Genomic DNA, 25,970 nt, shown 5'->3' with positions numbered 1-25,970 from the left:
TTGCGTATGCTGATTTTCGATGGTTGTACTCTCAAATGTCAAGTGTCGCATGCTTTTGATGAACATCACCTGTGTATTACTTTCACACTATTTCAGATACATTTGGCCTGCATGTATAAATTCGCTCTCTGCTTTGTATTTTTCTATTGCATATTTTTGCCCTCCCTGCAATAATACCTCTTTGGAATCGGCAGTATGCTACCTAACTAACTAACTAACTAACTAACTAACTAACTAACTAACTAACTAACTAACTAATAACTAACTAACAACTAACTAAACTAACTACTAACTAACTAACTAAGATTGCACATCGAATTAGTGATGCATATCTACATCCTTCATGTGCTAGGTGTCGTGCTTTCTTGGTCTTAGTTGGAATTGACAAGATATGCACGTGTAATGCTGCCTATTTGAAACGAAGCACAGGAAATTACCTCTTTTTTGTGTACACTTGTAGTTTTAAACATTCGCCTGTAATAGCGTCGGAATTTTATGACGCAATTAGCAAGGCTCGAAAGAACAGATGAAGCATGTTCGCGCAATCGCTGCCTCCTATTTTTTATCTTTTCCCAGCAAGTCCGTGATACGTACTGGCCGACAGCGCAGATTGTGTACAAGGTGGAAATCGACAACGATAATGACTTGGAATATTTCATACACATGTGCAAGTGAGTTTGAACTGCTGCCTGTCTAAGTCTTGTCATGGAAAGACCAGTAATAATAATATCTGGGGTTTAACGTCCCAAAACCACGATATGATTATGAGAGATGCCGTAGTGGAGGGCTCCGGAAATTTCGACCACCTGGGGTTCTTTAACGTGCACCTAAATCTGCACCTAAAACGTGCACCTAACCCGCGTTTTAGGTGCACCTAAAACGTGCACCTAAAGTACACGGGCCTCAAACATTTTCGCCTCCATCGAAAATGCAGCCGCCGCAGCCGGGATTCGATCCCGCGACCTTCGGGTCAGCAGCCGAGCGCCATAACCACTAGACCACCGCGGCGGGGCATGGAAAGATCAGTCGCCCACCCAGTCGTGTCTACGTTTGCTAGAACAGTCGGAACATGAAACAAAACTCAGCATTCCGATGGATGCGAGATGGTTGAGGCCCGTGGGCTTTTCTTAACGTGTACCTAAATCTAACTAGATTTAGGTGCACGTTACGAAAAGCTTAAGTGGTCGAAATTTTCGGAGCCCTTATACTACGGAGTGCCTCATAATCACCGTGGTTTCGGCATGTACAACCCCCGCAATTAATCATTCTTATCTTAAAATAAAAATACTTGCTGGGGCTTCGCAGTAGTGCAGTGACGGGCCCTCTCTGTGCAAGTCAATTCCTTTACAGGACCAAAACGAGCAGCCGAAAATATTAAGGAGCTGGCACCCACAAGTGCCGCTTCGGCAAGAGCGAAAGATACCCCCTCCCCCAATTCAATAGGGAGTCAAAAAGGAATTGCGAGAAAGTTACTCCTTCTAAGGAGCAGAATAGTTATTTCACTCAAAGCGGAGTCGTATGGGGTGTAAGCACTTCTCCTTTTGAAATAACTGGACAACTTTTAGATGTGAAGCATCTCTTGCTTGGGTCCGCACTCACACTGCGCATGCGCAACTCACCTCCTTCCCTCTCTCCAACAGCTGCGCGTTACTCTCTCCACTATTCTCCAACCACCTGCTTGCGCTTCTCCTGCGTTCTCGCATCTGCTCTGGCGGCGCATGCGCTACTCTCCTCCTCCAGTCTCCTCTCCTTCAAGTGTGAATATAAAGCGGGTAGAGCGCTGCGCGCGTTCAGTTCAGCGCTTGCTTCGGTTCACTCCGCTTGACCCCGTTGATACTACCGATGAAGTGCGATGCGGGCTCGACATGCCGAAATTCTCTCCTGCGCAACGCCGCGATGAGCGCCAGCGCATGCTCGTCCCCTCCCCCTCTCTCTCCTCTCCTACGCTGCCCCCCTCTCGTGCGCCTGTCGACCGCGTTATCCGCTCGCCCTGTGAGAATTAACGGCCAGGCTAGAGGGAAGACACGACGCGCGTAGCGTTTCTCTTCGCTTTCCACGACGCGATACCCCGAGGTCGGTAGCATGCCCTACGAACGCCAACGGAACGCGATCGTGCAAGTGCTCCGGCTTCGCATCGCCTCATGGTCCCCTTTAACAGAAGATGGTGTATTTTTTTTCCTACCGTAATGGAGTCAAATGAGATATAACTTCTTACTTAGCAACACAGGTTGTTGGGCGTCATTCGGCTATCTACGTTGTGCGTGTGTGTCTATTCTGCGCCTAATTTTTGTTGAGCAGTTATAATAAGGACTACACAGTCCTCATTGTGTCTCTTCGCGCAATGATGATTGTTCTAAGATCTTGGAACACCGCACCAGATGTAATTTGTATGCTAATTCGTTTTTTGTTCGTTCCATCGGCGAATCGAATCGCTTATGAAGTGAACAAGTGTGCTGTACCAATGAAGATGTCTTTTTCTCGACATTGTAACGCCCCCTGCTGCAGAACCTTCGGGCTAAGCGGGGTAATCGTTGGATAAAAAATAAATAATAAAGAATAAATACTCCCTTATGAGCAACGCCACGAAACAGCCATAAGCTTATCCAATTCCGTTTTGAAATTCGGACGTATTTGTGCCAATACGTAGAAGCTTGCATGAAATGCGTATACCATAGCGTAACGAAAGAGCTAGTAAACGGCGACTGAATATATCAGTACGGCTGTACTATATATCGCTCGATTTCAACGCCACCAGGCTCATTCATTGCCATACACACTTTGTCACTGCTCTTATCGAACACCCAAGCGACATTCATTAACAGCATTCAGAATTTAGAATTCAACTAGTAATAAAGCTATCAGTTTTATCAGTGTTTCATATGCAGCCTCGTGAGCCTGCATAGTTACTGTAAACGTTGTTTTCCCGTTTATACTAACAGCTTGTCTAAGTAGAATGTGGGTATTTCTTGTTAATTTAGTGTGCGCTCATCTTCTTCGCTCCGTGAATAGGCTTTCGCTTCTTTCCATTTTTGAACTGCATTCAAAGTTGAACCGATCCCTGAATGAGCCCGAGAGGCCTACTGTATGTAAAAAAATTAATAATTGACGCATCCGCTGCATACGGCGTTTTCGCGCAAGCCTGATGTTTGGTATGTCTGTCTAAGCTGTCAGGATGCCCTATAGGCGGCACTCGCGTTCGCACCGTTCGTTTAGGCAGTGTCCCTCGTTTCTTCATTCATTCGGAGTAGCACGGGGCCGGGGTGCATGTACTGTCATATAACAGGTAGCTCACGTTCCCTGCGCAGGAACACGACGATGCCAGAATTGATCCTTCTGTCGGCCCACGACTTCTTTCCGAGACCGGAAGTGCAAAAACCGGTCCTCCTACCCCCGAACATCTTGAACAGACCCATCGACTACTTTTACATGGCCAACTACGGTCACACGATGGTAAGCACCCAGCTGACGCTTTCTTGAGAGTTTCTCATGAGTACAGATTTTAGTGGCGTCGGCGTTGTATGCGAAAAAACGGGCGCCGGCGAGTGTGCAGAAACGCGGCCTTGGAAGGTGCACCAGTTGCATGCGTACTTTTATGCGCCGTTTTTCATTAATTATTGTCACTCGATCGTGGCCTTGCCGGCGATTAGTCGTTTCTGATCAGAGTTGTACGTAACGCGTTACAAGTAATCCCTTACTTGTAATCAATTGCATTTTCTTGTAAATTTGTAATATATCGATTACTTTTTGCAACTGTAACGTTGTCGTTAATTCAATTATATTTTCTTGTATTTGATTATGGGTAATCAATTACATTTTTTTCCCCGAAATCAAGTGGTAACCAGTCTTCTACGATAGTTCTCGTCCCAAAAAATATGAGCCGCTCGGTAGGGGACCCCTGTCCTGGCAGACGAGGAAGGGGGGTGGGGAAGGTCTTTCACCTTTTCGTTTGCCTTACCTGCAACGCCTTACCCGAGCGCCCCCGCAACAGCGAAGCGCGAAGCTTCATAGAGGGCTTAGACGCTATCGTCGAAACACTGCGCAACTACGAGCTGTTAGCCGGGCACAAGTTCGCCATAATAAATATGTTTTAGAGCGCAGCCCTTAGGCACCGGTTCCTGCGTTGAGCGGCGTCGGCGTTGTACGGCAAAGCGAACGAGGACGAAAGAGAGTGGAGCGCAGCGGGGATAAAGACGGCGATAGCGAGCAGAGCGCGAGGAGAGGAACGAGAGTGGCGAGACGACAGGTTCCGCTACGGCAACCAGCGGCGCCACAGTAGTGCGCGCCGTCGTGCGGTCGCCGATTACGTCACCACTAATTTATGCGGCGAGGGCGTCCACCGATACCATATATGCAAATAAAGCACTCCATGGACGGAGACCTGTCCTCGCGGATGTTGTGGAACGTGCCACGCGCTGCCTTCCGCGGTCTCCCGGTTAGCAAGGCAGTCGCTCCTGATCTTATCGCAAAATCAAAGCACCGAAACAGCTGCGCTCAGAATTCGCATCAGGCAGTATCGTAATCGTCAGTCAATTTCTTGCTTAGGTACACCCAAACCAGGAAACTATCGTAAAAGCAACAACTATCTGAAAGCCCCTCCGCGCTTCGGTCATGTGGAGGCGGGCTTCTCCAGGCTTCGGAGAGGCTACTCCCACATCCCAATATTGTTTCACCTATCGTTTCTTTTGACAACCTTCTGAGTGTGCGCAGTATGACGCCATGACGCAAGCTTTGCGCATCCTGAGACGGTGTCGAGCCCGATTGTCCTGCTTACAATGAGCGGAACGAAGATGCACGTCCTGTATCCGGATCACCGAAACCCGGACCCTGGCCGCTTTTCCATCTACCAACCGGCCAAGTACGGGATCCAGAACTACGCTACTACACAAGCCCGAAATCGGTGAGTACACAGAGAAAAAAAAAAGCCCAGATCCCACGCATTGTGGGAATCGATGTAATGCGAAGCAGCCAGCAAAGAGCTGCATACATCTTCTTGTATGTCATGAGGAAAATGCGTGTCATATTTTCATGTTAACTCCTATATTTATGTTCGTCCACAGTAACGTCGCGCAATACCAATTTCGGCGCAGATCAAGCTAGCGAAACGGCCGCCAGCGCTCCATGAGCGTGGCACGTAAGTCATGTTGTACATGGCATGCGTGTCATGATTTTCATGTTAACTCGTGTTTTTATGTTAGTCACACAGTCACGTCGCGCAATACCAATTTCGGCGCAGATCAAGCTCGAAACGGCCGCCACGCCCCATGAGCGTGGCACGTAAGTCATGCTGTACATGACATGCATGTCATGATTTTCATGTTAACTCGTTTATTTATGTTCGTTACACAGTCACGTCGCAAGATACCAATTTTGGTGTATATAAGCTAGCGAAACTGCCGCCAGCGCCCCATGAGCGTGGCACGCAAGTCATGCTGTACATGACATGCATGTCATGATTTCCATGTTACTCGTGTTATTTATGTTCGTTACACAGTGACATCGCAAGATACCAATTTTGGTATATAAAGCTAGCGAAACGGCCGCCAGCGCACCATGAGCGTGGCACCGTAAGTCATGCTTTACATGACATGCATGTCATGATTTTTGTGTTACAACCTGTTATTTATGTTCGTCAGACAGTCACGTCGCGCAATACCAATTTCGGCGTAGGTCAAGTAGCGAAACGGCCGCCAGCGCCCCATGAGCGTGGCACGTAAGTCATGAGTACATGACATGCATGTCATGATTTTCATGTAACTCGTGTTATTTATGTTCGTTACACAGTCACGGCGCAAGATACCAGTTTTGATGTATATAAGCCAGCGAACGGCCGCCAGCGCACCATGAGCGTGGCATGTAAATCATGCTGTACATGACATGCGTGTCATGATTTTCATTTATGACTTGTCATTTATGTTCGTCATACAGTCATGTTGCGCCATACCAATTTTGGTGTACATTCGATTAACCAAGCGACCAGGAGAGCACAAAGTCGTAGGCGGCTAGATAGATAGATAGATAGATAGATAGATGATAGATAGATAGATAGATAGATAGATAGATATATAGATAGATAGATAGATAGATAGATAGATAGATAGATACGCTCAAAGTCGCAGAAGTTCGCTAAGAAATGCTTCGCATTTAAAACAGCATTGCGCGACGTTTTTCGCGACTATTCGTGCATCCTTGCACCTCCTACTGGCGCCGTTAGTTTTGCGTCTCTGGATACGAAAACAAAAACGAAATTTGGAAGCGATCCTCGCACGTCGGTGGTCATGTTCGGTGGTCATCACGTCGGTGGTCATGTTCGGTGGTGGTCACGTCGGTGTAATGTTTGGTGGTCATCACGTCGGTGGTCATGTTCGGTGGTCATCACGTCGGTGGGTCATATTCGGTGGTCATAACGTCGGCGGTCATGTTCGGTGGTCATGCCACGAAGACCCCAGCTGCTCACAAGAAAAGCGTCTGCTCTTTTTAAAAACATTTAATGAATTTTCATTAATTGGCCCCATAGGTAATCGGCGCTTATTTTAAGCACACTTATGCTCCGATCTCGTATGTACCCAATATACTCTTGACTTGAACGGGAAAATCGATTTCGTGGGAGTTTTATTTATGAAGACATTTAAACATTTAAAGACAACGGTAATAGAGCTCGATCAATAACCAATAAATTCTAGAATATGCTTGGGTGTGCTCGGCATGGACCAAATACATAGCCAAAGCCTATTGGTAGCCAATCGATAACCAATTAATAGTTAATCGATAACAATCGAAAGGTAATCGATCATCGATCAATAACCAATAAATTCTAGAAAGTGCTTGGATAGGCTTAGCCTGGCCCAGATACAGGGCCGAAGCCTAGGGATAGCCAATCGATAACCAATAAATTGCTAATCAACAATCAATCAGTAACCAATAAATTTTAGAAAATGCTTGGATATGCTTAGCCTGGCCCGGATACAGGGCCAAAGCCTAAGGATAGCCAATCAATTGCTAATCGATAATGGATCAGTAATCAATAAATTTAGAAAATGCCTGGATGACCTTAGCCTGACCTAAATGCATGAACCGGTCGATAACCGATCAATAGCGAATTGATAATCGATCAATAACCAATACATTATAGCAAATGCTTCGACGAGCTCAGCCTCACCTACAAATTTCCTTGACCGATACACTGTTATAACCATTCGACCGTCAATGAATAATTGATAATTAAGGCAAATTCTAGAAAATTCTTGGACGTGTTTACCCTAACCATGTATAGTATAGCAAGGGTGTGAAAGGAAAGTGGGGACGAGAAGGGAAAGGAGGAGGGCAACGCTACCAGCTCCGCTGCTTCCTCAGTCATTGCACAACTAGTGCGTGGCTGCCCCGATCTTTTCTTCCTTGCCTTCCCAGTGGCTTGACAAAGTTGTTGCCACAAAATTCGCACAAAAGATGGCTCATGTGTTGGCAGTTCTTTTCGCTTATCCAAACGGAATGCGGATAGCCTTCCCCGTTTCTGGAAATGCATCGTTCATGGTTGGTTTTACAGCTCTGCGTCGGAGACGAAAACAGGATTATGAGGGAGAACATGCACGTGCAAGACGACGCGCTTACCTGGCTCGTATGACAAGACCTACCGGGTGGAGATCTCGGAGGCCTTCGACAAATCTGATACGTTGCGCGTCAAGGTACGATATCCTTGTTTGTGTTTTTTATATGTGTTTCCTGTAGCAGCGGATGTAACTCGATGGACGTCGCTCGGTAGATGGCAGCGAACAAGACGAACAACGAACAAAGACTGCAAAGACTGAATACACTATACTCGGTTACAGCCTAAGAAAAAAAAAAAAAAATGCCAGGTCCTCCCACATACATCACTGCCCCTCCTACAGAGAATTTGCATAAGTGCTGTATCCAATAGTGATTACTCATTTTCCTGACGTCAAGCACTTCTGGAGTGTTTCAGATGGTTGACTTCCTCATATAGACACGTTTGTGTCGCTGGTGTTAGGTCAGACACTTGGACGCGTCCTGGTGAATTTCGTCTGGGATTCTGAGATCGCTGCTCAGCTAAACGCAATCTTTTTAGGTAGTAACGACGAAACTGTAACTCTTAATGTGCGTAGTACTTACACTAGCCGAGAAAAAATACCGACGGTTCAACCGGAAATGGGCTAGCACGACTGTCTTTGCAGGTGAAGGGCAGGGCGCCGCTGTTCTGTGGGTAGAGCTGCCATTTTTTTAGGTTCTAACCTAGCATGGAACGTTTGAAAAGGAATTTTATCTCGCGCTGTAAAGTAATACGTAAGTCCACTTACTGGGGGGGGGGGGGGTTGCCGCGCCTTGATATATGACAGCAATTACGTGGTGCAGTACACTCAGTGCAAAAAAGATGTCTACGACGTTTCCCCAAGTAACAACAGGTGTATATGGGACAGACTGGACGCTGCTACAGTGATAGAGCGCTAGAGCACAACTGGGCTGTAAAGCTGTAAACCACCGTGCGGGCGAGCATATGGTAGAGCACTGTAAGCGTCACAACTGCCGTAATCCTTAACCAGACACATGTTTGGCATGATCCAGAAATAGATTAGAGAGGGAGATCGCCGAAGTCTTCTACAGTGCGCGCGCAGGAGACACATGCATTAGGTGCGCGTCAGTGGCACTTGAGAAAAAAAGAGATTGCCTTTATGCCGCGTTAATGGCTTTATGACATCACGATGGTGACAAAATTTTTTTCCATGTCTTGTTTCTTCAAATAAAATTCATAGCTTGCGCCTGTCTGTTGTAGGTGTTTCTTTTCTGGTGGTCGTGCTTTCCGCGCTTCGTTTTTTTCGTTAAGTATTGCAGCCAGTTTAGCAGTCGGAACAGTGCGAGCGATTTCGGTTGAGGTAGCCACGATGTGCGTGGCCTTGCAATGAAAAACGGTGCTGGCCTACAAGATAAAACAAAATAAAATGACGAAGAAACTAAGGCGCACGTAGCTATTGGCGTAACAAAGAAAGAAGGGGCTTTGATTTTCAGAGTTCAAAACCCGAGCAAACGAAGAAGACGTCGCGTTTAGCGTTTTACTATCCTATACGCAGTTACAACTTAGGAAAATATGTCAGCTCCTCGCACAGAACTATGGAGCGCCTTCCCTTCGCTGTGAAAGACAGTCGTGCTATCTGGTTTACGCTCAAACCGTATGCACTTTTTTTTCTTGCTAATGTTAGTACTACGCATATTGAAAGTTATAACCTCGCAGTTACTACCTAAAACACCAAGTTTGGTCGTGCCGCAATGTCAAAATCCCTGACAAAATTTACCAGGACGTTCAAGTTTCCGACCCAAAACCAGTGACACGAACGTGTGTCTGTAGGAGAAAGTCAGCTATCGGAAACAATGGATGAGTGCCTGACGTCACGAAAACGAGTAAACGCTATTGAATGGAGCATTCATGCAAATTCTCTGTGGGAGGGATAGCAGCGACTGTGGGCGGAGGATCAAAGAATTATCCTGAGAAGATATAGAGGACGGCTTTCGCCTTCGAGTCCTCTTAGGTCAATGCATAAGGGACCCTGTGAGTTTTTATTGATTTATTCACCTATTTGTGTCGCCCTGTCGCGTTCCAGATGTGCCGCCTGTTCGCGAATTACACCAGCGAGCCCTTATTCGAGAAAATCAGCTTCGGCGTCACCGAGTTGACGAGGGACATGGCTTCGTGCGACGTGCCGCAGTGGAGCAGCGCCCGTACGAGCGGGTCCGCATGGTCCGCGCGGTCTACAATTTCATGGCCAAGGAATATTGGGACCCGAGCGACCTGTACTTTTGCATGAAGGCGCAGCCGTAGCCACGGCGGGAAAAGCCGGTCCGAACACGCGCCTTTGGCTTTTCGAGAAGTGCTTACAGTTGACTCTGCGCCGGACTGCTTTTCGCAGCTTGAGTAAAGTGACCACGATAATGACTGACACATGCCTTTTTGCCATTACAAACGAAGTAGTTATCATCAGTTTTATTCGCGCGTTTCGGCGTGCTTATTGCGTTCTCATTAAATACCTACAGACCATAGGCGTGCGCAGAGTTCCCCATTAGGGGGGGCAAAGGTTCATCGCAGCGACCCCCCCCCCACTCTACTAAGTCAATGTATGGGGTAGATTTTGCGCCCCCCCTCTTAGATGACTAGAAGGGTCAATGTAAGGGGCAGGTTTTGCACCCCCCCCCTCTTAGGTGATTAGGGGGGGGCGGTCGCCCCCCTGCCCCCCCCCCCCTGTGCGCACGCCTGTGTACAAGACACACGTAAGCGTCTACGTAACCGTGTTAACGAAAGAAAGGGAAAAATTAAGTGCGTGGCCCTGCGTAGCTGAGGTCCACGGTTGTATGGCATAGTCACGTGGTCGACAAACAGGCCTAAAAACAGTCTACCAATTCTCAAAAGCAGTGCAAAAATAAACAACAAGGTCTAAGATAATATAAACTGCAGAAATCGCGAAAAACGCTTCTGAAACATGCGGCTGATAGCCGCGCCGTGCGATAGAGGGCACCACCGCAAGGGAGATATTAATTCTCGTCTTGACTGTGGTGTAGTAATTACGACGTAAATTGAAATGAATTAAAGTGGACGAAACACACCCTTTCCTTTGGTGGCATCCGAACCCACAACCTTGGAATTGCGCGCCCGATGCTCTACCAATCCGCCTATTTCACGATGCCACGGCGCATGCGCTCTTCCCCTAGCAGTGAAGTCGTGAAACGCCTCTGATCTCGGAGGTTTTCGTCTGACTACACCGGTTGTCCCAGCCCTACCAAAACGGCAGAGGGAAGCACAGATCAATGAAAATGGCGGACTGAGCTACGACGGAAGGCGCTTCTCCGTCCACTTCGCTGGCACGGTTAACACGTAAATGTAATAAGGGTACAGATGAAGTGCATCGCTGTTTAGACATTCGGCCGTTTGGATGTCTTGTGCTCTTCACGAACATCGTGTGGTGAGAGCATTAATTTATGCTGAATTTTATTGACATTGCTTGGAGTAACATACACACCACAATATGGCACTCGATATAACGAAGCAGCTTATCTCACGCTACCCAAAAAACATGCATTCCGAACACCACAGGAAAGGCGGAAGAAAAGAACAAGGAATAGACAGAAGAGATTACAGCGCTCTAAGGTCGTTGTGTACTTCGACGCGCGGCTGAGTAGACAACTAATCAGAATATGTCTGTCGTTGCAGCGAACTTGCAGGGTGTCCCGTTGAGCTTGTTCTGTTCGAGTTTTGTGCAGCGCTCGCAGTTCTAAATTTATTTCCATAAGTAAGTATATAAAACACGTGACAACACGGCATGGCACCTTCGCCGAAAGCTGACAAAAACGCGCGGGACATCCGCTCTAATTTGCATTTATCTCGTTCAACTTTAAGAGCCGCAAAACAAGCTCCCGTGCTCTGCACGAACATCGTATGGCGAGCATTATGACCTTGGGGAATTACACATTTCCATCTGCTCGCAATAGCTTCTCTCAATTATGGCTCTGTCGGTAGTGGAAGTTCACATGTAATACATATTTAGACATTACCGTCTCTCTCTCTCACACACAACGCACGCACGCACACGCAATATCGTGTACGGGAAAGGTGCAGCTTTGAAGGCACGCACACGCTACAAAGAAAATTTGTCGACACGTGGTCGCGGCAACTGAGCATACTCTTGCTCATTCGAGTCAGCAACCCGCGCCCGCGCCTAGCTTTTACCTTTGTGCACCTGCGGCTGGTACAGGATGTAGGAATACGACCTGAGAAAAAGCTGCGTAATGAATTTCGAAAATGGTGTGATGACGTCAGGATAACACGTCGGTTCAGCCGTTAAACGCAGTACAGATGACGTCCACGTTGTACATAAGAACGACATTCGCTTGGGGCTTTTCGTGGCGAGGAGACACGGCGGTGGCGATTTTTCAGACAAAACCAGAACACAATCTTGTACACTTCCTCTAAAACAGGAAACAAAGCTCGTTCCTCGTTCGTTCGCAATTTCGGAACGAATTTACGCTACAAGTTCCTTTAAATTGCAAGGAACGCGTTCCAGTTACGTTTTGCCCATTGGAACGTGTCGTTACAATGACGTTACATGTGATTTTTAAAAATTAAAATACAGTGTGTGATAATCCTGAGGCGAAATAAAATGAACCATTCAAAGCTCACATAGAGCTATGCAAATGATACGAATTTTAATTACGCGGGCAGCAGGTTATAAAACGTATTGAAATAAACGCTCCCCGTCTAATTCTGTTTTTGGAAAAGCATCGAACATACCCTAGACACGTTTAAATGCAACTTTGACGCTCATCAATTACAAGTACCATTACAATAACACAAAAAAAGCTGGCCTTTAAATGTTCAAACAGAAAGTTCCTCATATGCACCAATATCATTGAATTTATTGCCCAAGAAATTGCATCGAAAGGAAACGGTGCGTAGGCCTTTGATGAGTACTGATTCAATATGGCAGTATGAGTGAAAATATGTGGGATGCATATTCGCAACTTATAGTAAGTCCTTATTTGAATTCACCAAGAGTTTCAACTTGATGTTGGTGTCCAACAGACGAACCTGTTTTCTCGTCAGCACTTTGCTGACAATGTTGGAAAGTCGTTCCACCCAAGTGCTTCAGGGTACTGCCGTGTTGAACACGAATAAGAACTAAGTCAAATAAGGTCGTAGGGACGAGGGCAGGCTCAGTGGACACAACAAGAAGGTACGCGCGTCGTTTATTGTATGATAGAGGCGCTTCCGGTGCGACGGCTGTCGGACTGAACTGGACCGACAGCCGCGGAGATAAGTCGCACGTTGGAGAAATTCCCGCGGAAACGCAACCATCGGAGGCACAATGGACAGGTGCCACTTCGGCGCGCGCGCGTCCACTGCGTTGCGGTCCTGTTCCCCGCCATCCATGTAACCGAGTATCAAAAGGCTGAGTATTGTCACAGCAGCCGGCGGCATACACGAGATTGTCTTAAAGGGACAATAGAACCAGCCCACCACGCGACGCGGATAACACTCCCAGCAACTGCGCCAAAGCTACGCAGACGGCGAGCGTGCGAACAGACAACGGCGGAGGCGTTCGCTGCATATGGCAAACCGCTCCCAGCCAAGAAGTCCAACCAAAGTGTGACCTCGCCAGCACTGCGCTGGGGCCCGAAAAGAGGTCCGTTCATACGCAGCGGAAGGCCGCCGCGAGGGGTTTCGGTGGTTACCACGTCGGTGCATTCACTTCTGGGGCCGCGATAAGTAGGGCGGGCTCTTCTGCCCCGTGCGCGTCGGACGCCAAATTCGCTCTTCTCTCTCTGGCGTTCGAAGACGTCGCGGAACCACGGCGTCCGTAGTTCGGTTCCCCTACGGTCGTCCGCCCTGCTCGCACAAGGCACTGAGTACGCCTGTGTCTTTCAATGCTGTGCAACGTTACAGGCGGAACGCCGTTTCCTCTGCCGTTCCTTCGAAAACGCAACGAGTTGCCGTAAGGGCCCGCTCACGCTAGCGGCACGGCAGCTTGCCGTTTGCCGTTTGACGTTCTCAGCTGCCGTGCGCAAGCGATTTCGTTCGCGCACGTCTGCCGTTCTTTGCCGTCCGCAGAATAGGTCCGAGACCCTTTCTCGCCGTCCTCCGTCTGCCGCAGAGCGACGTGGCCAATAAGCGACGGAGCGGTTGCCATGACTACGGCGCGCCGCGTCGGCTGCTTTTGGCTTTCCGTGTCGTCTGCGTCTGCCGCGGGACGCTTCGAGCTGCTTGCTTTTTTTTCTGCGCTTTTCACGCTAGAAGTGCGTATTTCGTCCGTGTCGTTTTCCAGGCATGGTTTCAGCAGTCGATAAAGCGTTTCGTCTGTCCCGCATTAAAAAAAAGCGTCGCGTACGATCAAATAAAGAGTCCCCAAGCTGGCGCCAGGTCAAGTGGCGCCAGCTATGGAATCAGAAACAACTAGCAAAGCGTAATCTATGTCCTCCGAGCATTCGGAAGCGCCCTTCTCGACTCGCTAAGCCTACAGCATCGATTATTTGAGCACGGCTCTCAAAAACGGGGCCGAATCGGCACGAATACTTTGCTGTCGAAGCTTAAGGACGTGAATCTAAAGCAAATGGAAGCATCAGTCCGGAGCTTACACGCTACAGAGCGCACGGCGGCCACTTGATAGATTCGAGGTGGACGACAACCGCTTTCAGCAGTGCGGCCATGTTTTTCGGAAGTCGCCGCGAAGCTTGCCGTGCAAGTAGGACAGCTCTCGCGAGTGCGGCGACGGCCGACGTTCTGCGGCACCGCGCCGTTGCGGCAGGCTTGCCGCTAGCGTGAGCGGGCCCTTACAGTTCCCCGACCCCCAACGGAGCGGTGGCGTTCCTCCGTACCTCTCAAAAAAGTTCCTGGAACGTCGCTGCTTCGTTCCGAACAACACTACCATAGGAATGCGCAGTGCTCACCATTGGGAGAGGGTCGGGAGGGCCAGTTGCAACGCAGCTCACCCCTCCCCTTATTGGTCATGTCCGAAAGATCGCGCTCGCGATAGATGCAAAAAAAAAAAAAAAATAAAGAGCTCCTGGAAATCATCGGTTCGGCCGTCCTTATCGTCAAAATCATACATGACCATAAAGCTGTTCTTTCAGTAGTAAAAGTACAGTCCGATTGAGTAAAAATATTGGGCAGACTTTGCGCCCACTTCGAAAATTAAAGCCCCCCCGCCCCTTAGTGCGCACGCCGTACTACACAACTAAGAGAAGGATGTCAAGCACAAATTCAGCACGATATTTTATTTTAAGTGTTTCGGTGTTCTCATTGTGGTGACGTACAAGGTATTTCACATTATCTCCGGCCCACCTCCTCCTCATGAAAGATGACTCGATCAACTTTAGTTTGCACGTTCTTGTTTGCTCATTTCGCGCAGCCCGTTGAGGGTGATCTGGCGTATTCCTTGCACAGAGAGAGCCGGCCCGTGCACTTCTCGATGACCGTTAGTATTTGAACGCCCATGATGGAGTCTAAGCCTAACTCGCCGAGATTGCTGTTTTGGTTCAGCGTCGACGAATCTTGGAAGCCTGCGACAGCATTGCCGGATGAAAGAGGAAGCGCAGTGTTAGTACAGTGTAGTTAGAGTTCGCCACAAATCAAACCGAAGTACTGGTTTTGCAAATGTTGCGTGCTTCTCGCATCTCAAGGACGGGGATTCATAAAAGTGGCTGCTTGCGCAGGTTGTATCTAAGTGCAGCGCTAAAATGGCAAGTCTTACTGAAACACGACTGGCTGCTTCGTCGGAGCCAAGTCTCTGTTGCATGAAAAAGTAAGTGAAGTGTGCGTCGGCTTCCTTGCAGACAGGCGATAGTGGCTACGGTTTAGTAGCAAACGTTACTGGATAGAGAGAGAGATGTGAAGAGGACTACCATCCAGTTTACTACCCTGCAATGAGGTGGAGAAATAGGGGTTGGAAAGAGAGCACCGATGCAGAGAAAGAAAAAAGAAACTGGGCGTTCATCTTAGCACACTAAAAATGCGAAATTGTGCTGCTTGGCATATAATTCACTGCATTCAGTGCATTATATGAGACATTAATTTACCATTTTGTACAGGCTCATTCACCATTTAGGCTATCATTAGGCTACCGATATGGTTGCTTATCACCTATAAAAATGATTACTTCAAAGAAGGGGTGGGCTTCAGAACGATGTAGTTCGAATTTCGCAACTCCGGAATAGAGGACAGTTTTAATTAGTTATTTCATTTACATGTGTATGTGTATGTAAAGTGGTAAAAATTTATGTGAGAGATCTACAGAACTGAATAATGTCGGTAGCGTTTTTGACACGAAAGCGTTATGGAACTGACTACAATAAGAGGGCCCGTCACTTTAAAGCTAGCGCAGGGCAACAGCTACCATGCATGGGCGGTGGTTAGACGCTCCCACCGTTCTGGTTTGGTGGAGCAGCGGGCTAACACACAGTGCACCGTTCGGGGAATGCTCTGTGGGTTCGGTCTGAATTCCGCGGTTCTTGTTTGCTTACGCATTACGTCAACATTAGCGTTTCTGATCCGAACCAGGGGAAATGTTCTGCCTTTACTAGATAATCACGTTGGTTTCAGCGGCGGGCGTGACACTACAGTGAGAGCGCCGAAGCCGCACCGCGAAGCGGAAACTTATGTTACAATCCGCTATGTCCAGCTGGTGTCGAATACTTCAGGTACCACGATAGGTTGCTGGTGGTCGTCAACGTTAGTCGTCGGGATGGGGAAAACGTGGAACGTGGCGTCAGCACGGGTGAATCGTCGTCAAAAAACTGCCATGCTCGCCCAATAGCAATACACACTGTTCAAATTGTATTTCGTAGAGGACACTAAAGTGAAACATTAAATCAGATTAGACAGATAAATTATTGTTTCAGAACTCTGTGGTCATTGTGTTGGCCATGACAGAATAACTATTAGGGCATTTTATAAAGGTCGAAGTCTCACTTTTTAAAATTCTGCGCTGAAACTCCAGCATGTTAACGTCACTGTGACGTCACGGATTTTAAAGCCTTTTGCGTATTTTGGCGCCGTTTCTTCATTTAAATTTCGTGAAGTTGCCATGTTAAGGCTTCGGGTCTCCCAGAACTGAAATGTAAACAGTTTTTACCGATAAACTATTATGCAGGCCTTAGCAGACGTTGTCAAAATCCATATGGACACGTAGAGCTGGTGCAAGAAGTTCAAGCTGGCTTCGCCATCTTCATTTTCTCCTTTCGCGTTTTCTCGTGGTAGGAGCGGGGCTTTCGGTATTGCAAAATGGAAAATAACAATACGAGAACAACTGTCTTTCCCGTTAACGCTTCTTTAGTGTTCCTTTTAAATGCCCAATAAAAGGACAACTACTTCAACGAAGGTATCTTTCACTTTCGTGTTATGAAAGATTTCCTTGAAATCGAAATCAACGACCATTTTTTAGTATTATTGCTATTATTTTACTAAGCATTAGTGTTAATTTTGTCTGCACCAACCATGTGTTCTTGTACCGAGGTCTAACGATCAGCTCGGAAAAAAAGAAACGTAATGTCAGGTTGAGTTTCTACTGCACAATGAATTTTTTTTTCAGCGTAGTGACAAGCTTTCAGGAGAACTTCTAATGTAATCATTACTGATTCTCGCAAAGCCTGCGCCCGTTACATGGCAGGGGAAATTTCACCCCTTGCCTACGAAATTCTGCATGCGAGCACAAGGTTCGCCGAACCCACCCCAAAACGCTTGGTATGGACCCAGGCTATCAGGGACTTCGAGGGAACGAGGCCGCAGACGCGGCTGCCCGAGCGCTCATTCCCCGGGTACCTCATTTGAACCCTATGGACTGGAACCCACAACCGCCGCTGCTCAGGTACAAAGAAATTGTAGAGCACTATCGCTTCCAGCATTGCCGGTATCCACCCCCCGCCAAGGGTCTGGATAAGGCGGGAGAAAGAATCCTACGCCGACTGCAAACGAACACATTACTATGCCCGGCCATATTACAATACTTCGATCCAGCACTCACTGGCAGGTGCAAGCACTGTGGGGATACAGCCGATGTCTACCACATGGTATGGGCCTGCCAGCTGAACACAGCCATTCCCCCCCTCCCCAACCCTACGCGAGAGGACTGGGAGGCGACGCTGCTTAGCTGCTCTGACCTGGGGGCCCAACAAGCCCTCATTGCGCGAGCAAAAGCAGCGGTGTCGTCCAATGACGTCCCGGACTGAGGATGCCACCTAGTCTGTAGGGCCCTTTCAGGGGCTCATACACTCTCTTTTATAATAGTTTTTCACCACCACCACCACCACCGGGGGGGGGGGGGGGAGTGTTCAGTCACTCCTTATATATACGATATATATCCGCACATGCAAAATTGAAAATAAAAATCGGTGTTTTAAACATCTCCCCCCCCCTCATGGCTACGCCCATGCATCTGTGCACAGTGCGAGCAATTACACTGTAAGACGTGTCTTTCCTTTTGCAAACAAAGGGTCGCCCTAACTAATGTCGATATGGCCATGAGCTAACAAAAGCGTTCTGCGATAAAATGACATTTCATATTTCTTCTCAGGGAGGGAGTAGCTGGCAATAGGCTCGCTTTCTTTTCTTTTTTTTCGAAAGTGAGTTGTTATCGAACCAAGAGTTCAGTATCTCACCAAGAATTCGTGTCACCGCGTCAACGAGGTGGTTCTTTTCTGGCTTCTTCTCTGAACTGGAATCGACTTCAGCCTTGACCAAGCTGGAGACTACGGGGTGGCTTTGGTTAAGGAACCTCTCCATGACATCCAAGAAAGACTTGATTCGCTGGGTTGTGTTCCCTCGAACATCGTTTGTGGGCTCTGGGAATTGTTATTGAGGTAGCCTCCATCGATGGAACCCCATTGGATGGCCAGTCCTAAGAGACAGAGAGAGACTTCATTAAAAGAGTAATCAGAGTTTGTTAGGGTGGCCACCGAAGGGGCCATTGTTAATGTTCGAGGCCTCCAGTCTAAAAGACGAGTAGCCAGACATTGGCTGCACTGCGCACACTTAGTATATGTGGAAAGGAAGGACGCTAACATTTTATTGCGATAGCAATTATGTAGACACTCGAGGCGTATTTTGCTGCCGGCGTCGCCGTCATGTTCCGTATAAACTAAAAATGATAACATCACCCCCTGCGTCGTATGTTTTATATTCGAGCGAAAGTTTGCGAAGGCTGCGACGGGAGCGGCCCAAGCCGAGATGAAGCGCACGCGCCGGCCGGCTCCGTCGGGCGAAGGAGCATGAAGGGGCGCCGATGGTGGTGGGGCTGCGTAGCTCGGGCAGCAACTGCGAACTTCGATCAAAAAGGGCGCGGTCGTGCGCGCCATCTCGGCAGACATCAGTAGACGGCTCCTACCCTTGCACGTACTGCGTCTCACCGCTTACTTCGCGTTGAGGTGACGGACAGTACGAAAACCAGGTCGCTCGCTGGAGTGGCCGCATTCTCTTACGCCAGCATTTTGTAGAGCTACAGCAGATCGCACCCTAAAGGAGTTAGCCGCTAGCCTTACATTGTGTAACATTCGAAGTTGTTGCTATCGCATTCATTGCTTCGCCCTTCCGGCGAAACTGTCGTATTTACGTGTCACGTCATATACGCCCAAACAACTGCTGTGCTTCAGTGGGGGACTTAAAGTTATGTTGACCACACTTCCAGTTACCTGTACAAAACTGAAAACTCCACTCTGACTGTAAAGTGCTGTCCGAGGCAGGCCGTTTTTTTAAAGGTGGCGCTAAGAAAATTATGAATATTTAAACAAATCGGCATTGGTATTTAAATGAGTTAATCATTCCATTGGCAATCGTGGATTAAATAGAATTGACTGAGAAGAAAAAGAAGATGGCTTTCGCCTTCGAGCTGTCTTAGGCAAATGCATAGGGAACTGTGTGTCTTTCTCTCTCTTTCTCAGAGAGACACGGAAAATGTGTCGTTGATAGTACATCAGGAGGGTCTCGTAAACTTACCGGGAAGCCCGTCTGCAGCGCGGCGCTCGCACAAGCGTTCTAATGTGGAGTCGACGTAGCCGGATAGAGACCTCCCCGACGTTCCGCGACCAGAGCACACCGAAGAGAAGACGACGAAGTGGTCGAGCTGCGGGCACAGTTTCCGGGAGTGTTCGTCCAGATGCCGCGTGCCGTCGACCTTGATCTTGTAGTCCGCGTGGTGCACCTCAGTCCTTTGATCGGCTACCCAGGCATCTTCGTGACACTGCGCGCGCATAGAAAATTTTCGCGGTCGCTTGTGTTATTGATTATTCAGTTATTTATTTAGTTACTCATTGCTTACCCTGAGGGCTCAATCGTGAGTATTGCATGAGGGGTACACAATTCATTGCGCCAAAAACAAAGGTATAATTGAAATCTGCCCTCACGTCCCAAGTGGTATTTATAAGAGAAGTGAGTTCAACAAAAGGAAATATTTATAGAATCCTAAAGGTTCATAAACAATAAGAATATTATAATGAATGAACGAACAATGATGTGAAAGGTAGGGACGGTATAGAACTTAAAACGCAGAACACAGAATCATAAGAAATGCTTAAGAAATAGGAAAATAATATTGTTATTCTGTGTAAAGCTAACCCGAAGCTAAGTTTAAAAAAACCGCCGCTCCATTTAAAGTGATGTTGATTTATGGTAAGGATAATGTATTCCTATATTTCATACAACATGTGTTCATACTCCGCACGATGTGTTAATGTCCGAGAAAGTATAGCTTCCACCTTATGTTGACGATCCGATATGATCATACGAGGTGAAATAATCTGTACCACCACGTGCCATGTAAGTTGCGCACAAAACTTTATGCGTATTTTCAATGACGAGAATTCTTGAACTTCGGCTGCGGTAAATGGAGCGCTAGACTAAAAAGTACCGACCTCGTGTTGGTCGTTATGACGTAATAGCCACATAGCTACGCCGGCGAGTTAAGAGGAACTGCACTGTGCAGGGCAACATAAATGTGTGGTATTATTCAAGCGATAAAAGAAGTCGTGATGGCGCAGGCTATCAAGAACCCCGGTAACACTACGGTGATGATATCGCTGACTACCGCAGCATCATATTTGAAGAAAAACAACGTGACATTTTATTCCATATTGGATCCTATATCATCCACCGTAATGCTACCTCATCATTTATTTGTTTATTTATTATTCATCTCAATGAGCCCATTGCATTATTCTGAGGGGTGTGTCATGTGGTTACAGCACACATTCTTGACGTTGGCGATGCCGGTGATACCTGCGATTGAGGCAGGAATGTAGTTTCCCTCAACACTCTACACGGGTTCAGCGAACTGAGCAACGCACTCGAGCAGCCAACTGGCACTCCGTTTTTGAAGTTAGCGTTAACGCGTGACGAAATGCACGAAGGACGAAGTATGTTCCGAGTTTGTGTATTAAACTTATACAATAAGACACATACAGGCACGCATGTGTCGCAAAGCAAGGTCAGGTAAACCGAGGTCAAATGGGCTATATTTATAAGCTTGAATACGGGTTTTCACACATCGTCGTGTACACGCACACTGCTAAAGGGGAAGGTTGGTCTAGTTATTAGATGCGAAGCATCTTATGGCGGAGTTCAAACCGGTGGTGTGCGGCGTGACCACCCTCACTGCGCATGCGCAACCCCTCTCCCCACACACTCATCTCCCCTCGTCCTCTCCCCTTTCCCATCTCACCTTCCCCATCTCCACACCCTCTCACCTTCCGCATCTCCCTCTCCCACCCACTCCCCCTCTCTCTACCCTCTCTCCATTTCCCCTCTTCCATCCTTCTCTCTACTTCCCCTCTCCACTCCCCCTCTGAAACGCGGGCTCGACATGCCGAAACGCTGCTTCGCATCGCCTCATGGTCCCTTTAGCGGGAGATGGCGTGAATTTTCCTTCGTTTTCTCTCCAATCGTCCACACTTTGTTAATTCCAAGGTGTGTTATCGAAAATCTACGCACAAAGATAGTCAGTTCACTCTGTTTTTAGTGGCGATGTGTCCAACGTAAATATTCGGAAATTGTCCACCTACTGTGGATGGCAGGATGCGAAAACGCCGCTGGCTCACCAGAAAACGTTGAGATTCCGCCAACCGGGCCCATTGCCTCGGCTTCCTTGATGACCTGCAGAGCACCTTGCGGCGATGACACGTCGACTTCGCTGACGACAACCGAGGCGCCTGCTGTTCGCCACCGGTGCAGACAAAGACGTTGATAGCCCGTGACCATTGCGCGGCCTCCGGAGAGAAGAAGCTTCCGGCAGCCTCTGGTCACCATCCAGTCCACGAACCTCCAGAGCAAAGCTGCTCACGTCTCCAACAACGACGTACGCTTTGTGCCTGTAGAAGTACGTGCGGGCGATGGCTTCTACGGTGAAGGGTGAACTGCTGTCTCCGCTTTGGTGGCTTGTGTCTTCTCGCACCTGCGCGAATTGGGGTGCATCAGATTATGAGAAAAAATACGGAGGGAAAACAAGAAAGAAATATTGAGCAGTGTACGTCTGCATAACCAGAATGAGCAAAATGCCGTGCACATTCATTGCAAAAAAGTCGCAAAAAAAAAAAAACGCTAGGTGGTTGTTGCCAGGAAGGCGGAGCAAAATGGGCCGATCCTGGACACAACCAAATAAAGCTGTAATAAAATGTAATAAAATACTACTACGCTGTAGGCTGGTTGACAAACACAGTAGTGCAGTACGTGTATGATTGCAATGATTTTAATGCATGTGTAACGAGAGCTCATGGTTTGGACCCCTTAAATTTCACCGAAAACCCTGCCGTTAAAGGGCCCCTCACCAGGCCACATAGCAATTTTTAGTTAGACGCTGGAAGTTGTTGTGTGCCGAATGAAGAGCAGTATGCCGCAAGAATTTTTCAGATCGGTTCATTACGAGCTGAGAAAAACAATAATTTGTAGCGGCGCGAAACCATGATGCGAGGAGGCGAGTTTCAAACCCTTGCCACTCGCCCCGTGTAGCCTTAGCAAGCCAAATCCCTTCCCTGCCCTCTTCACTTGACACATACGCATGAGCACGTCATGCGCATGCATGGTCACGTGCGCATGACGTGCCAGAGCCAGCCCGAGCACGCGAGCGCGTTGCACGGCCGCTACCTTTGTTTTTATGTAGCGCCGTGGGCGTTTTGTCGGCGTTCTCTGTGGTGTACCGCCTGTTTCTGCGGGACGAGCATGACAGTTGAGACATTTCTACGGGCACGAGATTGGCGGTATCATGAGCCAGTGCCGCATTAACGTTTACTTGGACGCGGTAGAATAAATGAGAATAATGAGTGCTCGAACGCGCCAGAACATCACTTTCGTTTCCAGGGCTGGCGTCTGCTCGATGCGCTAACCGCGGGGGCACGAACGCATGGGAAAGGGAGGCACATTAGCCCCGCATCTCGCTGCAATTCACGAAAAAAAAAATGAAAAAGACGCACAAATTCCCTTTGTGTGTCTCATTATTTCTTTCAAGTTTTATTAATCTGTTCGCAACAAATTACAGAAACTACACAGTCGTGTCAAATAATTATCGCAGTGTCACGTGCTACTGTTGGCGACGTCAGAGCACAGTCGTCTACGTAGAGGAGCGACGTCACAGCACTACCACCTACGTAGGGCCTTTTCTCATGTACGTCATCCCCTCATTCTCTAAAGCGCGCGCCCGCGAGAGGAAGGGCAAGCAGCGTTCACCTTGAAATTTGACCCATTTCCGCGGCGCGTAGCGTTGCAGATTTTGGCAGACGTGATCGGAACGCTCAGTGTATGCATTGCGCTCGTTAGCTCCAAATTGCCAAACCTGGTGAGGGGCCCTTTAACGAATGAGCTAACCAATGATCATTCACAGCAGTCTATACACGTACATTAGTCTACCGTGAGGCTGCTGCTTAGTTCGGACAATCATCACCTGATACTTTTGGCCCAATTGTTTCCGCAAATCAAGCAAACCAAGCAGGTGGACGCCGCAAATCAAGCAGGTATTCCATTTACACCCTCTCTAAAAAGGTTATGGGGCACTTAACATGATCGAAGGTGTACTGACACACCATGCCGCTGATTTATTTTGGATTTTGCCTCTACAAATTCTTGTACATCCAATTTTACCTAGCATTCAAAATTGCGACCTTAGCTACATTGCAACTCTACCAAGGATCAACACACACACACATAATTCTGCTGCCTACTGCAAGAAGTTTTCGCGTAGATAATGCCGTCACATGGTTTAATATATTAAAGAAGGAAAATTTAAACGTCCAGACTTTAACGAAGTGAAGATGGTATTGCACATCTCATATTTCAAACGCCTGCTCGCGTTGAAGCAGGAGGAAGGAAAACGGGATGCCCGTTGGATATCTGATTATTTAAGTACCTGGAGTACAACTTTGTTGGTGATCCTTCGCAGGTTTCTGCCGTGAAGGCACGCACAACCTCGTCTCGTGGAAATACCGCGACAGGCAGCGGCTTCACGGCACCCGATGCGATACCCCCGCACTAGTTCAGCTATACGCCGCCTCTCCTCCGCGGCACTGGGATCGTTCGCGTGCAGGGCATCCGCCCGAATGGGGATGACGTCGACGACTTTGCGTTTTGAAGAGAGTCCTTGAGGTGGGTGAGTTGAGGAGATGCCCGCGGCGTCGATAAAAAGGTAGCGACCGTTGGGAGCCAGGCAGTGAACGATGACGTCTCTATTTGCACCGTGCAGACTGTGGAAGACGATGTCCACTCCTACAAAGCAAGAGAAACAACAAAGTGAGGCGATTTGACGCTGTTAGAGCTAAATTACTGCTGTTAGAGTCAGAACTGCTGTTGCTGAAAAAAACCCGAAGCGACCCTGATACAAGACTTAGGTGTCTGGAAGTAGCACTCGCGCCGGTTCTATCACTTTATATACCTTTGCGGCGTTCGTGTTTCACGGGCTGCCGAATCCCCGCAGAAAGTAATTGCAGCAAAATTTTGGGCAAGTTGGTAATTCATTACTTCGGTATGACCACGCAACAAAAAAGACACGGACGACAGAGATAAGGACACCGGTGGTATCTTGGCAATTTATTGTCGGGATTGTGGCTGTCTGCCTTCATTTAATCTTTGCACGATTGTATCCCGTGGCAGAACGTAGCTGATTCGAGGAATCACTGAGGCTGAGGCGACTGCGAAATTGGGTGATAAGTGCATTAGTTCACCTTCACTGGTTCTCACAGACAAAGAACTTGTCTTTTTGGCGGCGGCATCTTCCAACTCTTAACTGTTGTTTTATTCTACGTACGCGCATTTGCAGTCTTTATTGCGTAAATGTACACACGTGCGTAATGTATACTGCGTCAGTATACAAGTAGATTCAGTGCCACAATAACTTTAGTTGAAAGTTTGCGCTGGATGTGTCTTCTTCAATGTTATCCGTTGCTTTTTGTTGCGCTGCCGTAGAAAGACGCGTGTGGTTGAGATATGATCGTCAGGTGGCGCCACGAGCACCTTCTGATTTTTCCAAGATGTAATTTCTGCTTATGGCAATTTATACAAATTATACGACTCCCATTTCAGCTACTGACGTATCCTAATATTCACTGTCATATACATCCTTTAGCTTAGCGCATTAAATCCCTTTTATTTACGTTTTTATTTTTCAGGGTTTTCGGACAACACGCAGCGGCGCTATGATAAGGTGGTCGGAGCCATAGCAAGGAGTATCACTCGGTGCTCAAGCCACCAACAAGTGACTCGGCACAAGTGACATTTACGTAGAAAAGTTCTAGTGGGAGTGCCATAGCTAAACGTTTTGTTGAAAAGATTGTTTAATTAACGCTTGAAAGAAAGCGAACATACACGCTCTGCGAAGCTGCAATATTTAAAGCTTTTGGCTTTCTCTCCAATTAATTTGTAGCCTTGATTAGTGTCCTTGGAAATGGTACTTACCTGAGTGTCGTAAACTTCGCTATTATCTCTCGGTCATTGTCCTGAGTTCATATATATGTTTTACACGCTGTGTTCACTTCAAAATCGGCTTTATGCGCAAGAAAGCGCTAATAGTAAGTAGTGCGTCTATATTGCCGTGCGTTCAAGATAAGTACCGACTATCTGTAAACGTTTATGCAAGGCTGGAACGTCCATCGGCATGACCATAGAGGTTTCCTGCGATAGTTGTCCCACAGGCACCTCGCTCAGGAAAGTCACGAAGGACAGGAAAATGAAATGTAAAGCTTATTAATGCTTCTCAACTGTAAGGTGTGGGTTTTACTGGCCTGTCTAGACGTACATTTCTTCAACCACCAAATTCAGCTACTCACCTTTATCTTTGGTTTGACCGAAGATGTATTCTTCCAAGCAAAGACCATTGTAGTTTACAATGTACCCGTCTTCCAGTTGGGAGAAGCGTTCCTTCAGAAACTGCTTTTCCTTTGAGGAACCTGTTCGGAGACACTAGTTCGTGACACTGGCTGAAAGTTTGCCTATTACACATGTATGTCCGAGGAACACA

At 47.7% G+C, this 25,970-nt stretch overlaps 1 long non-coding RNA gene and 1 other non-coding gene across 2 annotated transcripts; both read right to left on the bottom strand.

Moving 5' to 3' along the window:
• Positions 1-935: 935 nt before the first annotated feature.
• On the bottom strand, positions 936-1,008 carry Trnas-gcu (transfer RNA serine (anticodon GCU)). The gene has a single exon. It is a non-coding gene; the product is annotated as a tRNA-Ser (tRNA).
• Positions 1,009-14,856: 13,848 nt separating this feature from the next.
• Positions 14,857-19,713, bottom strand: LOC125759213 (uncharacterized). The gene is made up of 3 exons (XR_007416748.1): positions 19,475-19,713; positions 18,142-18,380; positions 14,857-15,048 (listed from the first exon to the last, which is right to left on the bottom strand). It is a non-coding gene; the product is annotated as an uncharacterized LOC125759213 (long non-coding RNA).
• Between the last annotated feature and the right edge of the window lie 6,257 nt (positions 19,714-25,970).

The sequence above is a fragment of the Rhipicephalus sanguineus genome, chromosome 7 (genome assembly GCF_013339695.2).
Source record: "Rhipicephalus sanguineus isolate Rsan-2018 chromosome 7, BIME_Rsan_1.4, whole genome shotgun sequence".
Taxonomy (NCBI): Eukaryota; Metazoa; Arthropoda; class Arachnida; order Ixodida; family Ixodidae; genus Rhipicephalus; species Rhipicephalus sanguineus.
The sequence above is the reverse complement of the archived record's forward strand: the minus strand, read 5'-3'. Positions and strand labels throughout refer to the sequence as shown.